Below are 13261 nucleotides of genomic sequence, written 5' to 3' on the forward strand. Positions count from 1 at the left end.
GCACAGCCCCGCGGCAGGGTCCCGGCGGCCTCCTTCTCCTCGCGTGCGGGGAGATCGGGTCCAGCAAGTCTAACTGGCCGCAGTTCCCGCAGGTTCCGTGAGAGACGCCCCCTCCTTCTGATGCCAATCCTGCCCGTCCCTCCAGCTGCTGTCATCACACGCCAGGCTCGGCCTTTTGCTCTCTCCTCTCTAGTGATAACGAGGGCTGGAACACAAGGCCACCCGGAGGTTCTCTGTCGCCCTCAAGGAGCAAGTGTGGCGTTCTCCGGCCTGCCGGTGCTCAGGCCACTCACCCGGCCTGTGTCGCCCCGTCCATGAAAGACGCTGCTGGGACAGGAAGCTGGGAGCACCGCACGGAGGTGGGGTGGGGCGGGGCGCAGTTCCTTTCCGCGTGGGCGCTGGCCTTAACCTCTGGTTCGCAGCCACAGTTGGGCGCGTCGGGGGACACTGGCCGGCGCGGGGCGTTCCCCCCTCTGCAGCGGGCATCACCGACCCGCCAGGCCGCAGCTGAGGACAGAACGCCCCCCTCCTCGACCCTAGCGGAGGGAGAAGCCCCCGACCCGGCCGCCTGGGTAGCCCTGCCGCGGGGCTGAGGGTCTCTGAACCAACTGGACACCCTCGGTGCAGACCCCCGCCCCCCCCCCCCGCCTTCACAAAGGAGCTTCCAGAACGCCGGCCCCGGAGCGCTCCGGGAAATCGATGCGGAAAAGCGGGTTTTTAATGGGTTAATTGACTGGCGGCCGCTATCGTGTTCAAACACCCGTTTCTTGCATGGAGAGGCAGCCAGCCCCGTCCTGTGCCCGGTCGATGGCTGCCTGACCGGCCCCTCCCGGCCGCTGGTTTCCAGCGCCAGCCACCGCCGAAAATCCATTTCACCTTTGAAACTTCCCCACCGCTCCTCTCAGCGGGCGGCTCAAACCGGGGAAATAGAGGGCGGAGGCGGGCGGCCCGCGCACGCGGGTGGGGAGACGCCCAGCTGCGCGCAGGGAGGACCGAGGCGCGCGTCGTGTGGAACCGTGAAGCCGAGCGGGTGCTATTTCGCTGGAGGAGGGAGGACGCGCCGAGGGGATGGGCGACGGCGCGCGGTGGGGGGGGGGTGTCACCCCTACCTAAAGCGGCCCACAGGGCAGGCGGGGCTTTAGGGCACCCTGGACCCCACCTTGGGGCGCGCTGCCCTAGCCAGCAGGACGGAGGCGGCGGCCGCGCCCGCGGGGCTCCCGGCCAGGCGCCGAGTCCAGGGGCGCTCGCCGCGTGTCCAGGAATCCCGGTTCACTGATTTTGAGTGTGTGTGTGTGTGTGGCAGTATTAACAGTCAAGACCGTCGGTCAGTCAAAGTTAAATTGATTCTTTGCCCAAAACACCTCTCACTAAATGGCACACGCTCGACATGTTCATTTTTAAAACGTAATTTCGACCCGCGGCTTTAGTTCTCAGCGCTGCCGGGCGCGCTGCCGAGAGCCGGAGTCGGCTCGGCCAAGGGCAAGGGCGCTGCGCCGGGAGCCCGGGCCTCGGCGGGGCGGGGGCGCGCGGGCAGAAGGAAACGGGGAGCCTGCGGACGCGAACCTTCTCCCCAAAACCGACTGGCTCGACCTTCCTCCCCCCTCCCCGCAAAAGGCGACCCGGAGTGAAACAGAGTCTCGGCCCCTTGGGGAGCGGCCAATCCAAAAAGCTGAGGAGGAGGGAGGAGTGAACGCACAGATAAGAAAATGACCAACGTGGCCGGCGCGCGGGCCCGAGTCCGCCCGCGGCGGTCAGCGCAGCTCCCCACCTGTGCTCGACCGGGGACGGAAGCTGGGGGACGCTCTATGCCCCCGCCCCCGGAAGGTCGCCTAGGGCCCCCGCGCCCCCCCCGAAGCCCCTCCCGCACCCTTTCCCGGCTGGGGGCGGGCGGCAGCCCGCGCGCAAGTTGGAGACACACTTACAGTTAGTTCCTTCGCCGGCTGCAGCGGGTCCTCGGCCCCGGGCACCTCCCCAACCCGGCGTCGCGGGGCCCGCCCACTCCTCACGCCGCGCGCCGCTGCCCAGGGACCCCAGCCCGGCCGGCTCCGGCGGCGCCGCACGGCGGACGCGGGCGCCACGCGCACGCACACTCACACGCGCACACTCACGCGCGCCCCGCTCGCACACTCGCTGCACACGCAGACGCCGCTCCTCGCCTCGCGCGCCCTCCCGGACACGCACGCTGCCGGCGGGAGAGACCAGAAAATGAAATTTATTACTGATGGAAAAGACTTTAAAGACAATTTCAAGTTATTGTTTCTCCCTGGAAAAAGGGGGATCCCTCCACATAATGAAACGTCTTTTGTGTGGCGCCGAACAATACCAAACAAGTATTCTAATAAATAGCCACTTTTTTGTTCCTACTCGACAGTGAATAGAATCGAGCAGTTGGTTCGCCAGCAGCTGCGACGCCGTTCGGAGCGGGAGGTGTAGCCGCGCCGCCCGTGCTCTCCGCGCCCCCCTGCGCTCCGCGGATCCACCGTCGCCCCCAGCCCCGGCCCGGCCCGGCCTCAGAGATCGGGCCCAATAAAGCTGACCCGGCCGGCAAGTCCCCCTTCTCTCCTGCACCCGTCCCCCGCCACCACCACCACCCCCCCGTAAAATAGCTGTCACTCCTGTCATCACGCAGGCTACCGAGTTCCGCCTCGAACTGCTCTCCGGGTCCCTTCCCGACCTCGAGGGGAGGATGGCAGCCCCACACCCGCAGTCGCGAGTCACCTGGACCGCTTACAAGGGTCTCAGCGCCGCCCCCTCGCTCCCCGCCGCGTCCTCGCTCCGGGCTCTCTCCCCCCGGGCCCGAGCTTCAGCTTTGTTCTCCCGCCCAGGGGACACCTTGGCCTTGCTTTTATTTTTTTTTTTTACTTATTGTTTGTTTTGTTTTGCTCTGCCACAGGCTTTTAACCTCCACCCCCTACCCCCCGCCGAACAACTCGGCAGCTGCAGAACCAGAGACTGTGTCGAAGGTTTAGTGTTGTGGACACAAAACTCTCCAGGTAAAAAGTGGCGGCGGCCGGGAGGCTGGCGTTCCCGGGGCGCACGGCCGGTGGGGAACCCGGCGGGGCTGCGCGGCCACCCCAGGGCGCCGGCCCTCGCTGCGCCCAGACTCCCTCTGCAGGCGGAGGCCCCGGCCTCCCCCAGAGGACCGAGCCGTCCGCCCGGCAGAGCCCGACGAGAAAACCTTCCGAGGAGGCGCCTGGGCTGGAGCCACACGTCTCTCTCCCATCTCTAGCGTTGCGCTTCTAGCACTCTGAGAGCCTCTGGAAATGTATCAAAAGTAAAGTAACTGCCTTTCTGAAAATGATGATCCCACCTTTCCCCAATGGACTTATGACCCCCCTCCCACCAGAAGGAACGATATTTACCAACATTAAAAAAAAAAAGGCGTACACGTACAGCACATTTGAACATCTTAAGTGCTTGACAGCCCTGAGTCTTCCAGGGGGTAAGGCGTGTGTACTTATCTATATATCTTGGACAAATGTATGATAATTTTTTTTTTCATTGCTCACAGCTGCAGTTTTCAGGAGGTCCTTGTCTGCCGGGCGCAAATTGTGGAGACAAAACCCCACATGACTTTACTCAATGGACCTCAATCTAGAGAAACACTGTGTCATTTGCAAATTATTTCTTAATCGGACTAAGCTATTTAGAGGTGCAGTGAGAGGAGGTAGTGTTTCAGAAATCACCAAAGAGCTCAGCGTTAACTAGGACGCTCTTCCCCCAAAGGCACATTGGTGCCACTGTCAAACGCGAAATAAAGCATTGCTTTACTTGGGGATTATTGTTATTGTTATTGTTATTTGCAATCTACTTTTGAGGAACTGTATTCCCTTGGAGTTTAAGGTAATTTAGTTCTGTCATCGGAGATGTCGGTAACAGCAGGAAGACAGAGTTTGGTCCTTGACATTTTTAAAAACCGGGTTTGTGCAGGAATCTCATGCTGGGGAAGGAGAAGCAGGTTGGAACTGGACCGATTCCAGCAGACACACCCTGAAAGCTTTTTCTTTTTGGAGGGAAAATGGAAACATTTTGGAATCCAGATTTAAAACTTTGACTTATATTTTACATGTTAAATCACTGAAAGATTGGGTACAACACTGCATAAAGCTTCAAAACCTGCAAATATTTGAATGGTTTTGTAAGCGAGCAGCTGCCAGTCTTCTGGCTTTGACAGGCTGCCACAATTTTGTCACTTAATAGTGGGTGTTAGGCTAAGTGCAAAACACTCTGGCAAACAGATGTCAAATCCATATCTCATATCAAGGGGCTTGTGAAGTGGAGTTTTAACCCACATCTAGGCCTGGAGCGCGAGAGCCCATGTGGACACGAGGGGCACAGCGCCAGGAACGCGAGCGCTCGGAAAGTCGTGGCCGAGCCCTGGGCACAGGCGACCTAGGAATTCAGTAAACACGGAGACCGCCTCTCTCGCGCAGGCAGGGGAGGAGCAGCGGTGGGGGAGATGCGAGGTGCCTGCCTGGGGAAGGACCGAGCCAGCTCCACACCCCACCTCGGTCTGTCCTCCTCCACCCGAGCGACCCCCCCCGCCCCCCCACTGCTGGTGGCAGCTTTGCAGATCCCAGGGCACCAGGAGGGGGCAGAGAGCGCAGCTCCGCTCCTCCTCCGGCCTCCCCAGGTGCCCAGGCCTCTACCCAGAGAACTTGGCCTCTGGCAGCACGCCTTTCCCGTGGCCTCAGTAGTGAGACTGGGGGTAGCTCCCCAGGAAAAGAAAGACCCGCTATCGCAGCGGAACCGGCTGGCACCGCTGAGGTCCGCCCATCTGTCCGCGGCCACGCCAGTCCACAGTGAGGCCCAGAGCGAGAGCAGGGGGCAGCGGGTCCAGCCGCTCCATTCCGACGGCCCCAAGTCTGGGTGCCTGGGCCGGAATTGTCTGTTCCTCATAGCTGGGGCCCAGGGATGGGCCCAAAAGACGCTCGGGGTCCTCCCACAGCGAGGAGGGAGGACAGAGGGGCAACAGAGCATCTTCTTTGTTCTGGGGTCCCCGAGGCGGGCCTGGGCAGACCCCTTTCTCTCCCAAGTACTCCCCGCCCCCGAAGCCTAGAGCGCCCCTTCAATCTGATGGGACACAAGCTCCTAAAGAAACGGCCCCCTTTTCTCTCACAGCACCCGAGAACCCGGGTCCTTCTAGTCCTGAGCGCCAGTAATGCTTGGGCGCCGCGTCCTGCACACTGCCCTCTGGTAAATCAGGGTAATGGGAAGGATAATTCTGCAGGAAGTGTATTTCCACGTGCTCGCTCAGAGCCTCAGTCATCCCTGAAATGTTTCACCCCTTGGTGATGCCTAACTTGTACACAAAATGCAAACGTTGGCAAGGTCACATCCATTCCCTAATGCTGCAAGGTAACGCCTGTGTCACAACAGACGACTACTTGTTGTTAGATTTTTATAATATGGAGCAGTTGACTCACTGCTTCACCCACGTCGCTCCTTCCTTTTGTATAACCATCCTGCCAACTCTTCATTTTTAGAACTTATTCTTGAACCTGGAAGGTCAAAATAGAAATTTTTGATTATACTACAAAGTGTGACGAAAGGCAAATGTCAGTATGAAGATTAAGAAAGTTCTCAGGGATTCCCAGGAAAGAAAGCGACTTCTCAGCCTCACAGATTCCCTCAAGATAGGCATTTCAAAAACTGTATCTCTGTATGGCGACAGATGGCAACTAGGCTTCTCATGGTCATCACTTTGAAATGTATGAAAATATCCAATCACTGTGTTGTGAAACAGAAACTAACATAGCGTAGTCAGTCAATTACACTTCAGAAACAAACCAGGAAACTCAGAGAAAAAGAGATCAGATCTGTGCTTACAGAGGAGGGGGAGGGGGGAATTGGAGGAAGGCTGTCAAAAGGTACAAACTTCCAGTTATAAGAGAAATAAGTACAATAATTTCTGACTAATTATAATCACATTATTAATAATTGATATATATATATAATTAGCACTGCTGTTTGTTGTATACAAAGGTTGTTGAGAGTAAATCCTGAGTTCTCATCACAAGGAAAAAATACTTTTTTCTATTTCTTTAATGTTGTATCTCTATGAGATGATGATCATTCCATGATGTATGTAAGTCAAATCACTAATCTTACATAGTGCCGTATGCCAATCATATCTCAACAAAACGGGGGAAAAATGGCTAGACTATTTAGGCTACTATCTGCTTTATAATAAACAGAGATCAAAACACCAATTTGCCTTACTATAAAAGCAGCGCCTGAGACACATTCTTAGTTTCCATGAATGCACACGCGGCTAATACGTGCTTGAAATAAGGCCTTCCTTTTTTCTCATATTCTCATTGATGGGATGGAATTAAAGCATAATTTAACGCCCTCCACCCCAGTCCTCTTTAAAATATACAGAACAAATATTTTACCGGGATGGAACTTTTAGGATAACTAAAGCTTCCTGTATCCAGTAATTTTAATTATATTTTAATGGAAAACCAGAGGTGTTAACTTTTTAAAAGCTGTTTTCCCAGGTCTATAGGATTGATTCATTCTAAATGGACAAAAATGAACTTTCTGACTAGAGAGTTTGCTATTTTCACAACCTACCTGCAAAAATAGTTTAGGTAAGAATAGTTCACAAGAGAATCACCCGAAGCCTTTAGAACATTCCAGTGTGCAGGCCCCCTCCCAGACTAGCTGACCCAATCTCTTGAAGAACTTATCCGCATTTTCTAAAAGGCCTCAAAGTGTTTCCGATTGGCATTCAGAGAATCCCTGGCTTAACCTAGTATTGCTAAGAGATTACTTGGAAACTCACCTAGAAAGCATATTGTCTTGCAATTATAATGAATTATTTTCCAATTTTATGGAAGAATTACAATGTCAAAGCTTTTACAGCAACCCACGTGGACACGGCCGTGTAGATTCCCACACGCTGACGTGGAACACGCCTGCATACGGGTGTGTCCCATTTATATATAATGCACCATGGTGGAGCAGCTCACATCTACTCAACAGGGTCCTGGCTGGTCTTCGGGAAAGGCGGGATGGGGGGGAGGTGGAGAAGGGACAGGCGGAGATGATTCCGGTGGAAGGAGGGAGAAACAGGGTTTCATCCAGAAGGACCTGCCGTCACCGCAGGGGGCGCTCCAGGTGATGACGCAACTTGCAAAAATCCCAGTTAGCGGTGGTTTCCGCATTGTTAGTCAGCTGCTCAAAAGCATCCTTTAAGTTCCAGCTACCCATTCGTTACTGAAGGTAACTATTTCACACTCATGGTACTATTTTTCTATGCCTTTTTTCCCTAGGGATTTAAACTGAACCAACTGTTGAGTCATAAAATAATGCAGTTTTGCTGATTTGTTGAACATCCCTATTCATGTTGAACGAGGCATAAGCATGCCCTGCTCTCTCCGATTGTCAACCTTCGTAGTAAACCAGGTGCGTTAACTGAACCCCAGGTTGTTGGACAGGAAGACAGTTGGAATATCAGACTGTAGCAGAGCTGATGAGGGCCAGTCTTTCATTCTATTCCTGTCCTTTAATATAGCACAGCTGTAAGGATTGGAAGACTTCACCTGTCGGTGGAGAAGAACATGAATAATTGTCCTTAAAAGGAGGAGGAGGGGGGTGGGGGAGCGATGGAGTGGGAGTTTGGGATGAGCAGATACAATCATATATATAGGATGGATAAACAACAAGGTCCTACTGTAGAGCACAGGGAACTATATTCAATATCCTGGGATAAACCACAATGGAAAAGAATATGAAAAAGAATGTATATATCGTATAACCGAGTCACTTTGCTATAGAGCAGAAGTTAACACAACATTGTAAATCAGCTACACTTCAATGAAAAAATAAATTTAAAAAAAAGAGGGGCAGTTTGCTGGTGCTTTCATACGTACGTACACACACAACCACACCTATGAATACAGAGCTTCCTCTCTGTGAATATATATTCAGAGAGATAGAAATAAAGACCTTCTCAGTAACTAACTAATTCACAGTTTAAACAAATCTCCTTTGAAAAGGTAAAATAACTCCATAAAGTTCCTAATGTTTGTGGTCTGCTGGCTTCCTAGGTGATGAGCACACAGGAGCCTTGGTGTAGTGGGGTCCAGAGAAAAGGCCACAGCCTGGGAGGGGGTGGCCACACAGCCGGTGCAGAGAAGTGTGTTTACGATGAAGCACTGTGACGTGGACGTCAGGGCAGGACTGCCTGCCAGGGAGCCTGGCTTCGCTCTGCTGCTCCCTGTCGTGTGACCTTGAGCTGGTCTCTGAACTTCTCCAGTCCTGGCTCCTAGTCTGTAGAGCGGACACGTTAACTCCCACTTCCAGGATTATCGTGACAACTGCAGTGGCTGCCGCTGACTGCCCTGGTCGGGGAGTGCTGGACAGAGTGAGGTCCGGCCAAACGACATCTACTTCTCCAAGGAAAACGCCACCAGTCTGACCAGTGCAGCACCTGAAGTGCTGTCCACCGTCTCCCAGACACAGTGTTTGTGTTCAGGAAGCCGGGGCTCTGACAACCTGGACATTTCAGCGTTTTCATCTGAAAGCCTGAGACGAACGCTCCTCCCCCTGCAGCCTGTGATGAAAACGTGAAGCTGTCACTTGCCGTCTTGTGATCAAATCGTCTTCTTTGGGAAACAGTGACCAAATCTTAACTTCATATTTCCTCCACTGATTATGGCTTATTTGTTGACTTGACTCCGTTGGGATACTCAGGGCGACCCCTGCTTCGTAAACTGTAGGTTTTGGAGATCTTACTCCTTCTTTGTTTGGGGAGATTTTCTGTTTCAGAACTTCATCCAGTCATTAAAAATATCTGTACTGATCTCCTACGATGCACGGGGCACCATGCTAATCCCGCGGGCGTGGCCATGCACGAAATCAGGCAAGAGTGTGAGTCCTCCTGCCGGGAGCACGTCTGCAGGTTTGGGGAGACCTGGGCCATTCTTCTGGGACAGCCCCATCGGTCTTTCTTGACGTTTCTTCCTTTCGTCTGGGGTACACTTCTTAAAGCTCTGTTTTCATGTTTGTTTCTGGTGATGTATTTCTTTTCCTCCTTTCCTTTTAGGTCTGTGGTCACGCAGTGAAAGTGAGGATTCCGTGGAAGAAAACGTCCATAGGATTTTCCTCTGGTTTTGAATCTACGTGATGCCAAAGCCTCTGAACGATTCCGTCTAAATTTCAGTTAAACTGTTGCTGTGCGTTCAACGCAGGCAAATGCCCGATTCTGCCGCGGGGCCATCACTTCACTTCTCTGGGACCTCGATCTTTCAAGCTTAAAAGTAAGGCAGAACTAAGGCTTTATGATTCTAGCATTGAATATTTTGTCACAGTTTAAACCTCCAGGGATTAAGTTTTTGGTCTGCGAAGTGGGTACAAAAATGTACTGGCCTCACAGGCCCGTTAGTGTTCAAAGAGGAATCCCAAAGCTTCTAACGATGCCCACTGCGTGTCATGCCCGTGCGTTTCCACACTTGCCCCTTGTTAGGGGGCAGCATGCGGGCAGGTGAAGGGGCGCAGTGACGGCGCTTCCGAGATGAGTGCTTCCTGTTGTTTGGATTTTTCAGCTCCGGCAGAGGACTGAGTATTAGGAACTCAAAGAGTGATTTCATAAAGAAAAAAGAGTGTAGTTTATACCCAAATGGAATAAACCCCCTTTTGAGTAACAACAATCTGCATAAATGCTTTAAGAAAGCCTATAATTATGATAAAAATGTTGCTCAAAGTTAAAATTATGAAGCAATCAAGATTTATAAACAGCCTCTCATCGACTTCTAATCATTCTTTCTTTTTTATATACAAACTGTACACAATATATGGTTGCAATATATCATGCTATACATTTTATTTTCAGTAATTTAGCTGAGGAAAATATATGTGAGGTGACATTGGGGAACTAGGTTATATATGCACATGACTATGGGTGTATAGCTGCCTACATCTCACACACACACACACACACACACACACACTGAGACAGTTACGCATCTTTTTGGCGAGTATCGTACACAGAGAAGATGCCTGCTTTTACCGTATCGGAGTATCTTTACGATTTTCATTAACACAGCTCCTTTTGCAATAGTTTGAAAAATCTTTACGATTTTCATTAACACAGCTCCTTTTGCAATAGTTGAAAAAATATGAGTATTAATTTATTGCTGCCAAAAGAAACTATTTTAATAACTGGATGATTGAAGCCCAAACTGACCAGTTTGACCAATATTTGTCTATATTGGGCAAAACTTGCCTAATGTGAGTGGATAGTCACCACGCAAATTTGGTGACCGTGTGGCTGGCTGCCCTGCAATGTGAGTTTGCAGATTCTGTGTTTGGAAGTTTCTCTTCAATGATTTAAAAATGTTTCAGCTTCAGTCAAAGCGTGAAGCGGAAGGGTAACCTTGACAGCAACAGACATTTGTTAAGTGGTGTCTTCTGTCAGGGACCCAAAGACAATTCTGGAAATATTTCCAATAACTGTAAAAGTGATTTTCCTGTAGGCCATCCTTATCTCCTTGGATATTCTTCACGCCTAACATCTACTTCATCTTTGTCTTAACACTTAACCTCCAGAAAACTAGCCTGTTGCATTTAATTCCAGTGTTTTCCCTAGTTTGGTTCTCGCTACAGCTAACTACACCTGTAAGAGTACAAAGAACCGACTCGCAAAATTCAAAGGGGCTTTTTAGGTAGGATTTCATTGTCTGAATGTTTGAAAGGGAAGCATTAACTACAGAAGCTTCATCATCTCAATAAATACCGACCTACAGCACATCGGTTCTTCTAAGGCGAACATCCTCAGCTGGGCTTTACATCCTCTAAAAGGTACCTTCGTTCTTGGTCTCTTGGAAGACTCAGCCACGACGGATGTGTCAGGACCAGTTAGCTACACTTAACAACACAATTCTGAATCTGATCTTACTCAAAACATTTCCGCGGTGCTCCATTTCTCTGAAGATACGATCTCATATTGTTAACAGAGCCCCTGCCTGCTTTTCCACATCACCTTGGGTTGCTGTCCCCAGACACCAAGGCCCAGCCCCAGCAGACTTCCATTCCTGCCCTGGGGACCTCCTCTCACAATCTTTCCTTGGTTCTCATATGTTCCTCCTCTCACAATCTTTCCTTGGTTCTCATATGTTCCTTTATCTCATATTTCTTCCCTGAAACTTTTGTCTGGCCTACCCAGCACTCAAGTCACTTGCTTGAAGATGCTCTCCTTCCTGATCTAAATTAGGGTAGTCTGTTCTATCTTAAACACACAACACCTATCACAACTTGAACCACAATTTTATTTCTGTGATTATTTGTTTAAGATTCATTCTCCCCCATAGACTGTAAACTTCTTGAGGGCAAGGATCATGTCATTTGTTCAACCCTGTATTTCTAATGCCTCCTGCATTGTAGACACTCAAGAAATATTTGCTGAATAGGTAAAAATAAACAATAACGGCCGGCTGCCTGTGATGGAGAAACCACACTGAATTGTTCTTCAGCCATAAACAACTGTAAAATCGGGCAAAATATGAGGCAATTGTCTTGCAGCAGCAGGTAACAGGCATCGCAAGGTCATGATCTCTAATGGCAGGAAGCTCATGAGGTAAGTAAGCCCCATGGCCTGGCTCTCTTCCTGGGAACACTTTCCTGGCCATGCTGCAGAGTGTGGCGACCCAAGGACAGCAGGATGGTCTCTCTGAGTCGAGAAAGCAGAAATCAGAGTTCTGGGTACCTGAAGCAGCTGGAATCTGCAGGGTAGAACGTCAGAGAAGAGAGAGCCATGCAACAAGAGGGCCCCAGAAATCCTGTGGGGGCCCCGGGAAAATGTGGCTGAGGCCAGGCTGTCCACACACAAGGTAGGATTAACCAAGGCTTATCAGATAGAAGCTGGTAGGGGACTGAGAGTGAAACAGTAACCAGAAGCTGAGCAGTGCGGACACTGCCAGGGGGAGGGGCCTCATGAATACCAAACCAACACCTGCGGCGTCCAGATGAGACACCAGAGGTATGGCCTTAGGGTGAGGATCACATGCTTGGGTACGATTTGCCCTAGTCCAGCCCTAACAAACCTAACGCCAAGCCCTGCAGAGATCCACGGGGGAAGCCAATATACGTTGAAGGTTAAGTCTGGCCAAGTTAGAGGGACCTCAGAAAAACTTCGGACTTCTACATACGCACCAACAAACCATGGACCCAAGCTCACGGTGGTCATCCAGTGACTGACCTGCTCACTGTCGTGAGTCAGTACGGGGAAGAGGAAGGTAACAGAGCCCAGTCTCCACACTGTATTATCTACAGTCTATATGTAGGTCCACAGTCTACGTCTGCGATTATTTTGCCATGAACAACTGCCCCTGGAGTTCTTCTCATGTGGATGGGCAGGGACTGCAAGGTGGCTATGTGCAGATCTCTAATCTTTAGCTCCAACAATCCTTCAGCTCTTGGGGTTGTCTTCTTTGAACCACTTTATATTCCAATCAATTATTATAATCATTCCCTTGAAATACTCTCAGCCTCCTGGCTCCATTCTTTTTTCACTAACTCCACTATGGCCAAACCACAATCTTAGTTAAAGTGAACTCTTCACACTGCATACCTTCAACTGAACAGCTGTATATGGTTGGAGGAAAAAGACAGACAAGCAGACAGACAGACAAGCACTAGACATATTGGGAAATAGGAAAATGAGATCTACAGTCAAGAGAAAAAGCAGTCAATAGAAACCATCCCAAGATGACCCAGATGGTGCACTTTGCAAAGATTTCATAAACCTGTTCAAAGAACCAAAGGAAAATATGGTATTAATAAGTGAACAGATTGGGAATCTCAGCAAAGATTTGGAAATTCTAAAGAAGAATCAAATGGAAATTATGAACTTAAAAGTATAAGGAACTTATACTGCAAAAGTAACTGCAAAGAAAAATTCGTAAGATAGGCTTACAGCAGGTAGGAAATATTAGAAGGAAGAGTAATTAATTTGAAGACATCAACAAAAATGATCCAACCTGAAGAACAGACAGAGAAAAATTAAAGAAAAATCAACAGAGCTTCAGGGACATGTGGACATTATCAAGTGGTCTAATATACATATAATTGGAGGTCAGAAGGGGAAGCAAGCGATACTGAGGCATAAACATTTTTTTGAGGAGATAATGGCCAGATACCTGCTTAATTTGATGAAAAACATGACGTATAGATCCAGGAAGCCCATCAGACTCCCAGAAAGATAAACATAAAAACAACCATGTCTCGGCACATTGTAGTTAAACTGCTGAAAACA

At 50.3% G+C, this 13261-nt stretch overlaps 1 long non-coding RNA gene across 1 annotated transcript in view; it reads right to left on the bottom strand.

Annotated features, from left to right (window-relative positions):
- Nucleotides 1-4558: 4558 nt before the first annotated feature.
- LOC125961886 (uncharacterized) overlaps nt 4559-13261 on the bottom strand; it is an 88553-nt gene continuing 79850 nt past the window's right edge. The window contains exon 3 of the long non-coding RNA XR_007472984.1: nt 4559-7550. This is a non-coding gene — a long non-coding RNA (uncharacterized LOC125961886). The remainder of the gene's footprint in view (nt 7551-13261) is intronic.

The sequence above is a fragment of the Orcinus orca genome, chromosome 18 (genome assembly GCF_937001465.1).
Source record: "Orcinus orca chromosome 18, mOrcOrc1.1, whole genome shotgun sequence".
Classification (NCBI taxonomy): Eukaryota; Metazoa; Chordata; class Mammalia; order Artiodactyla; family Delphinidae; genus Orcinus; species Orcinus orca.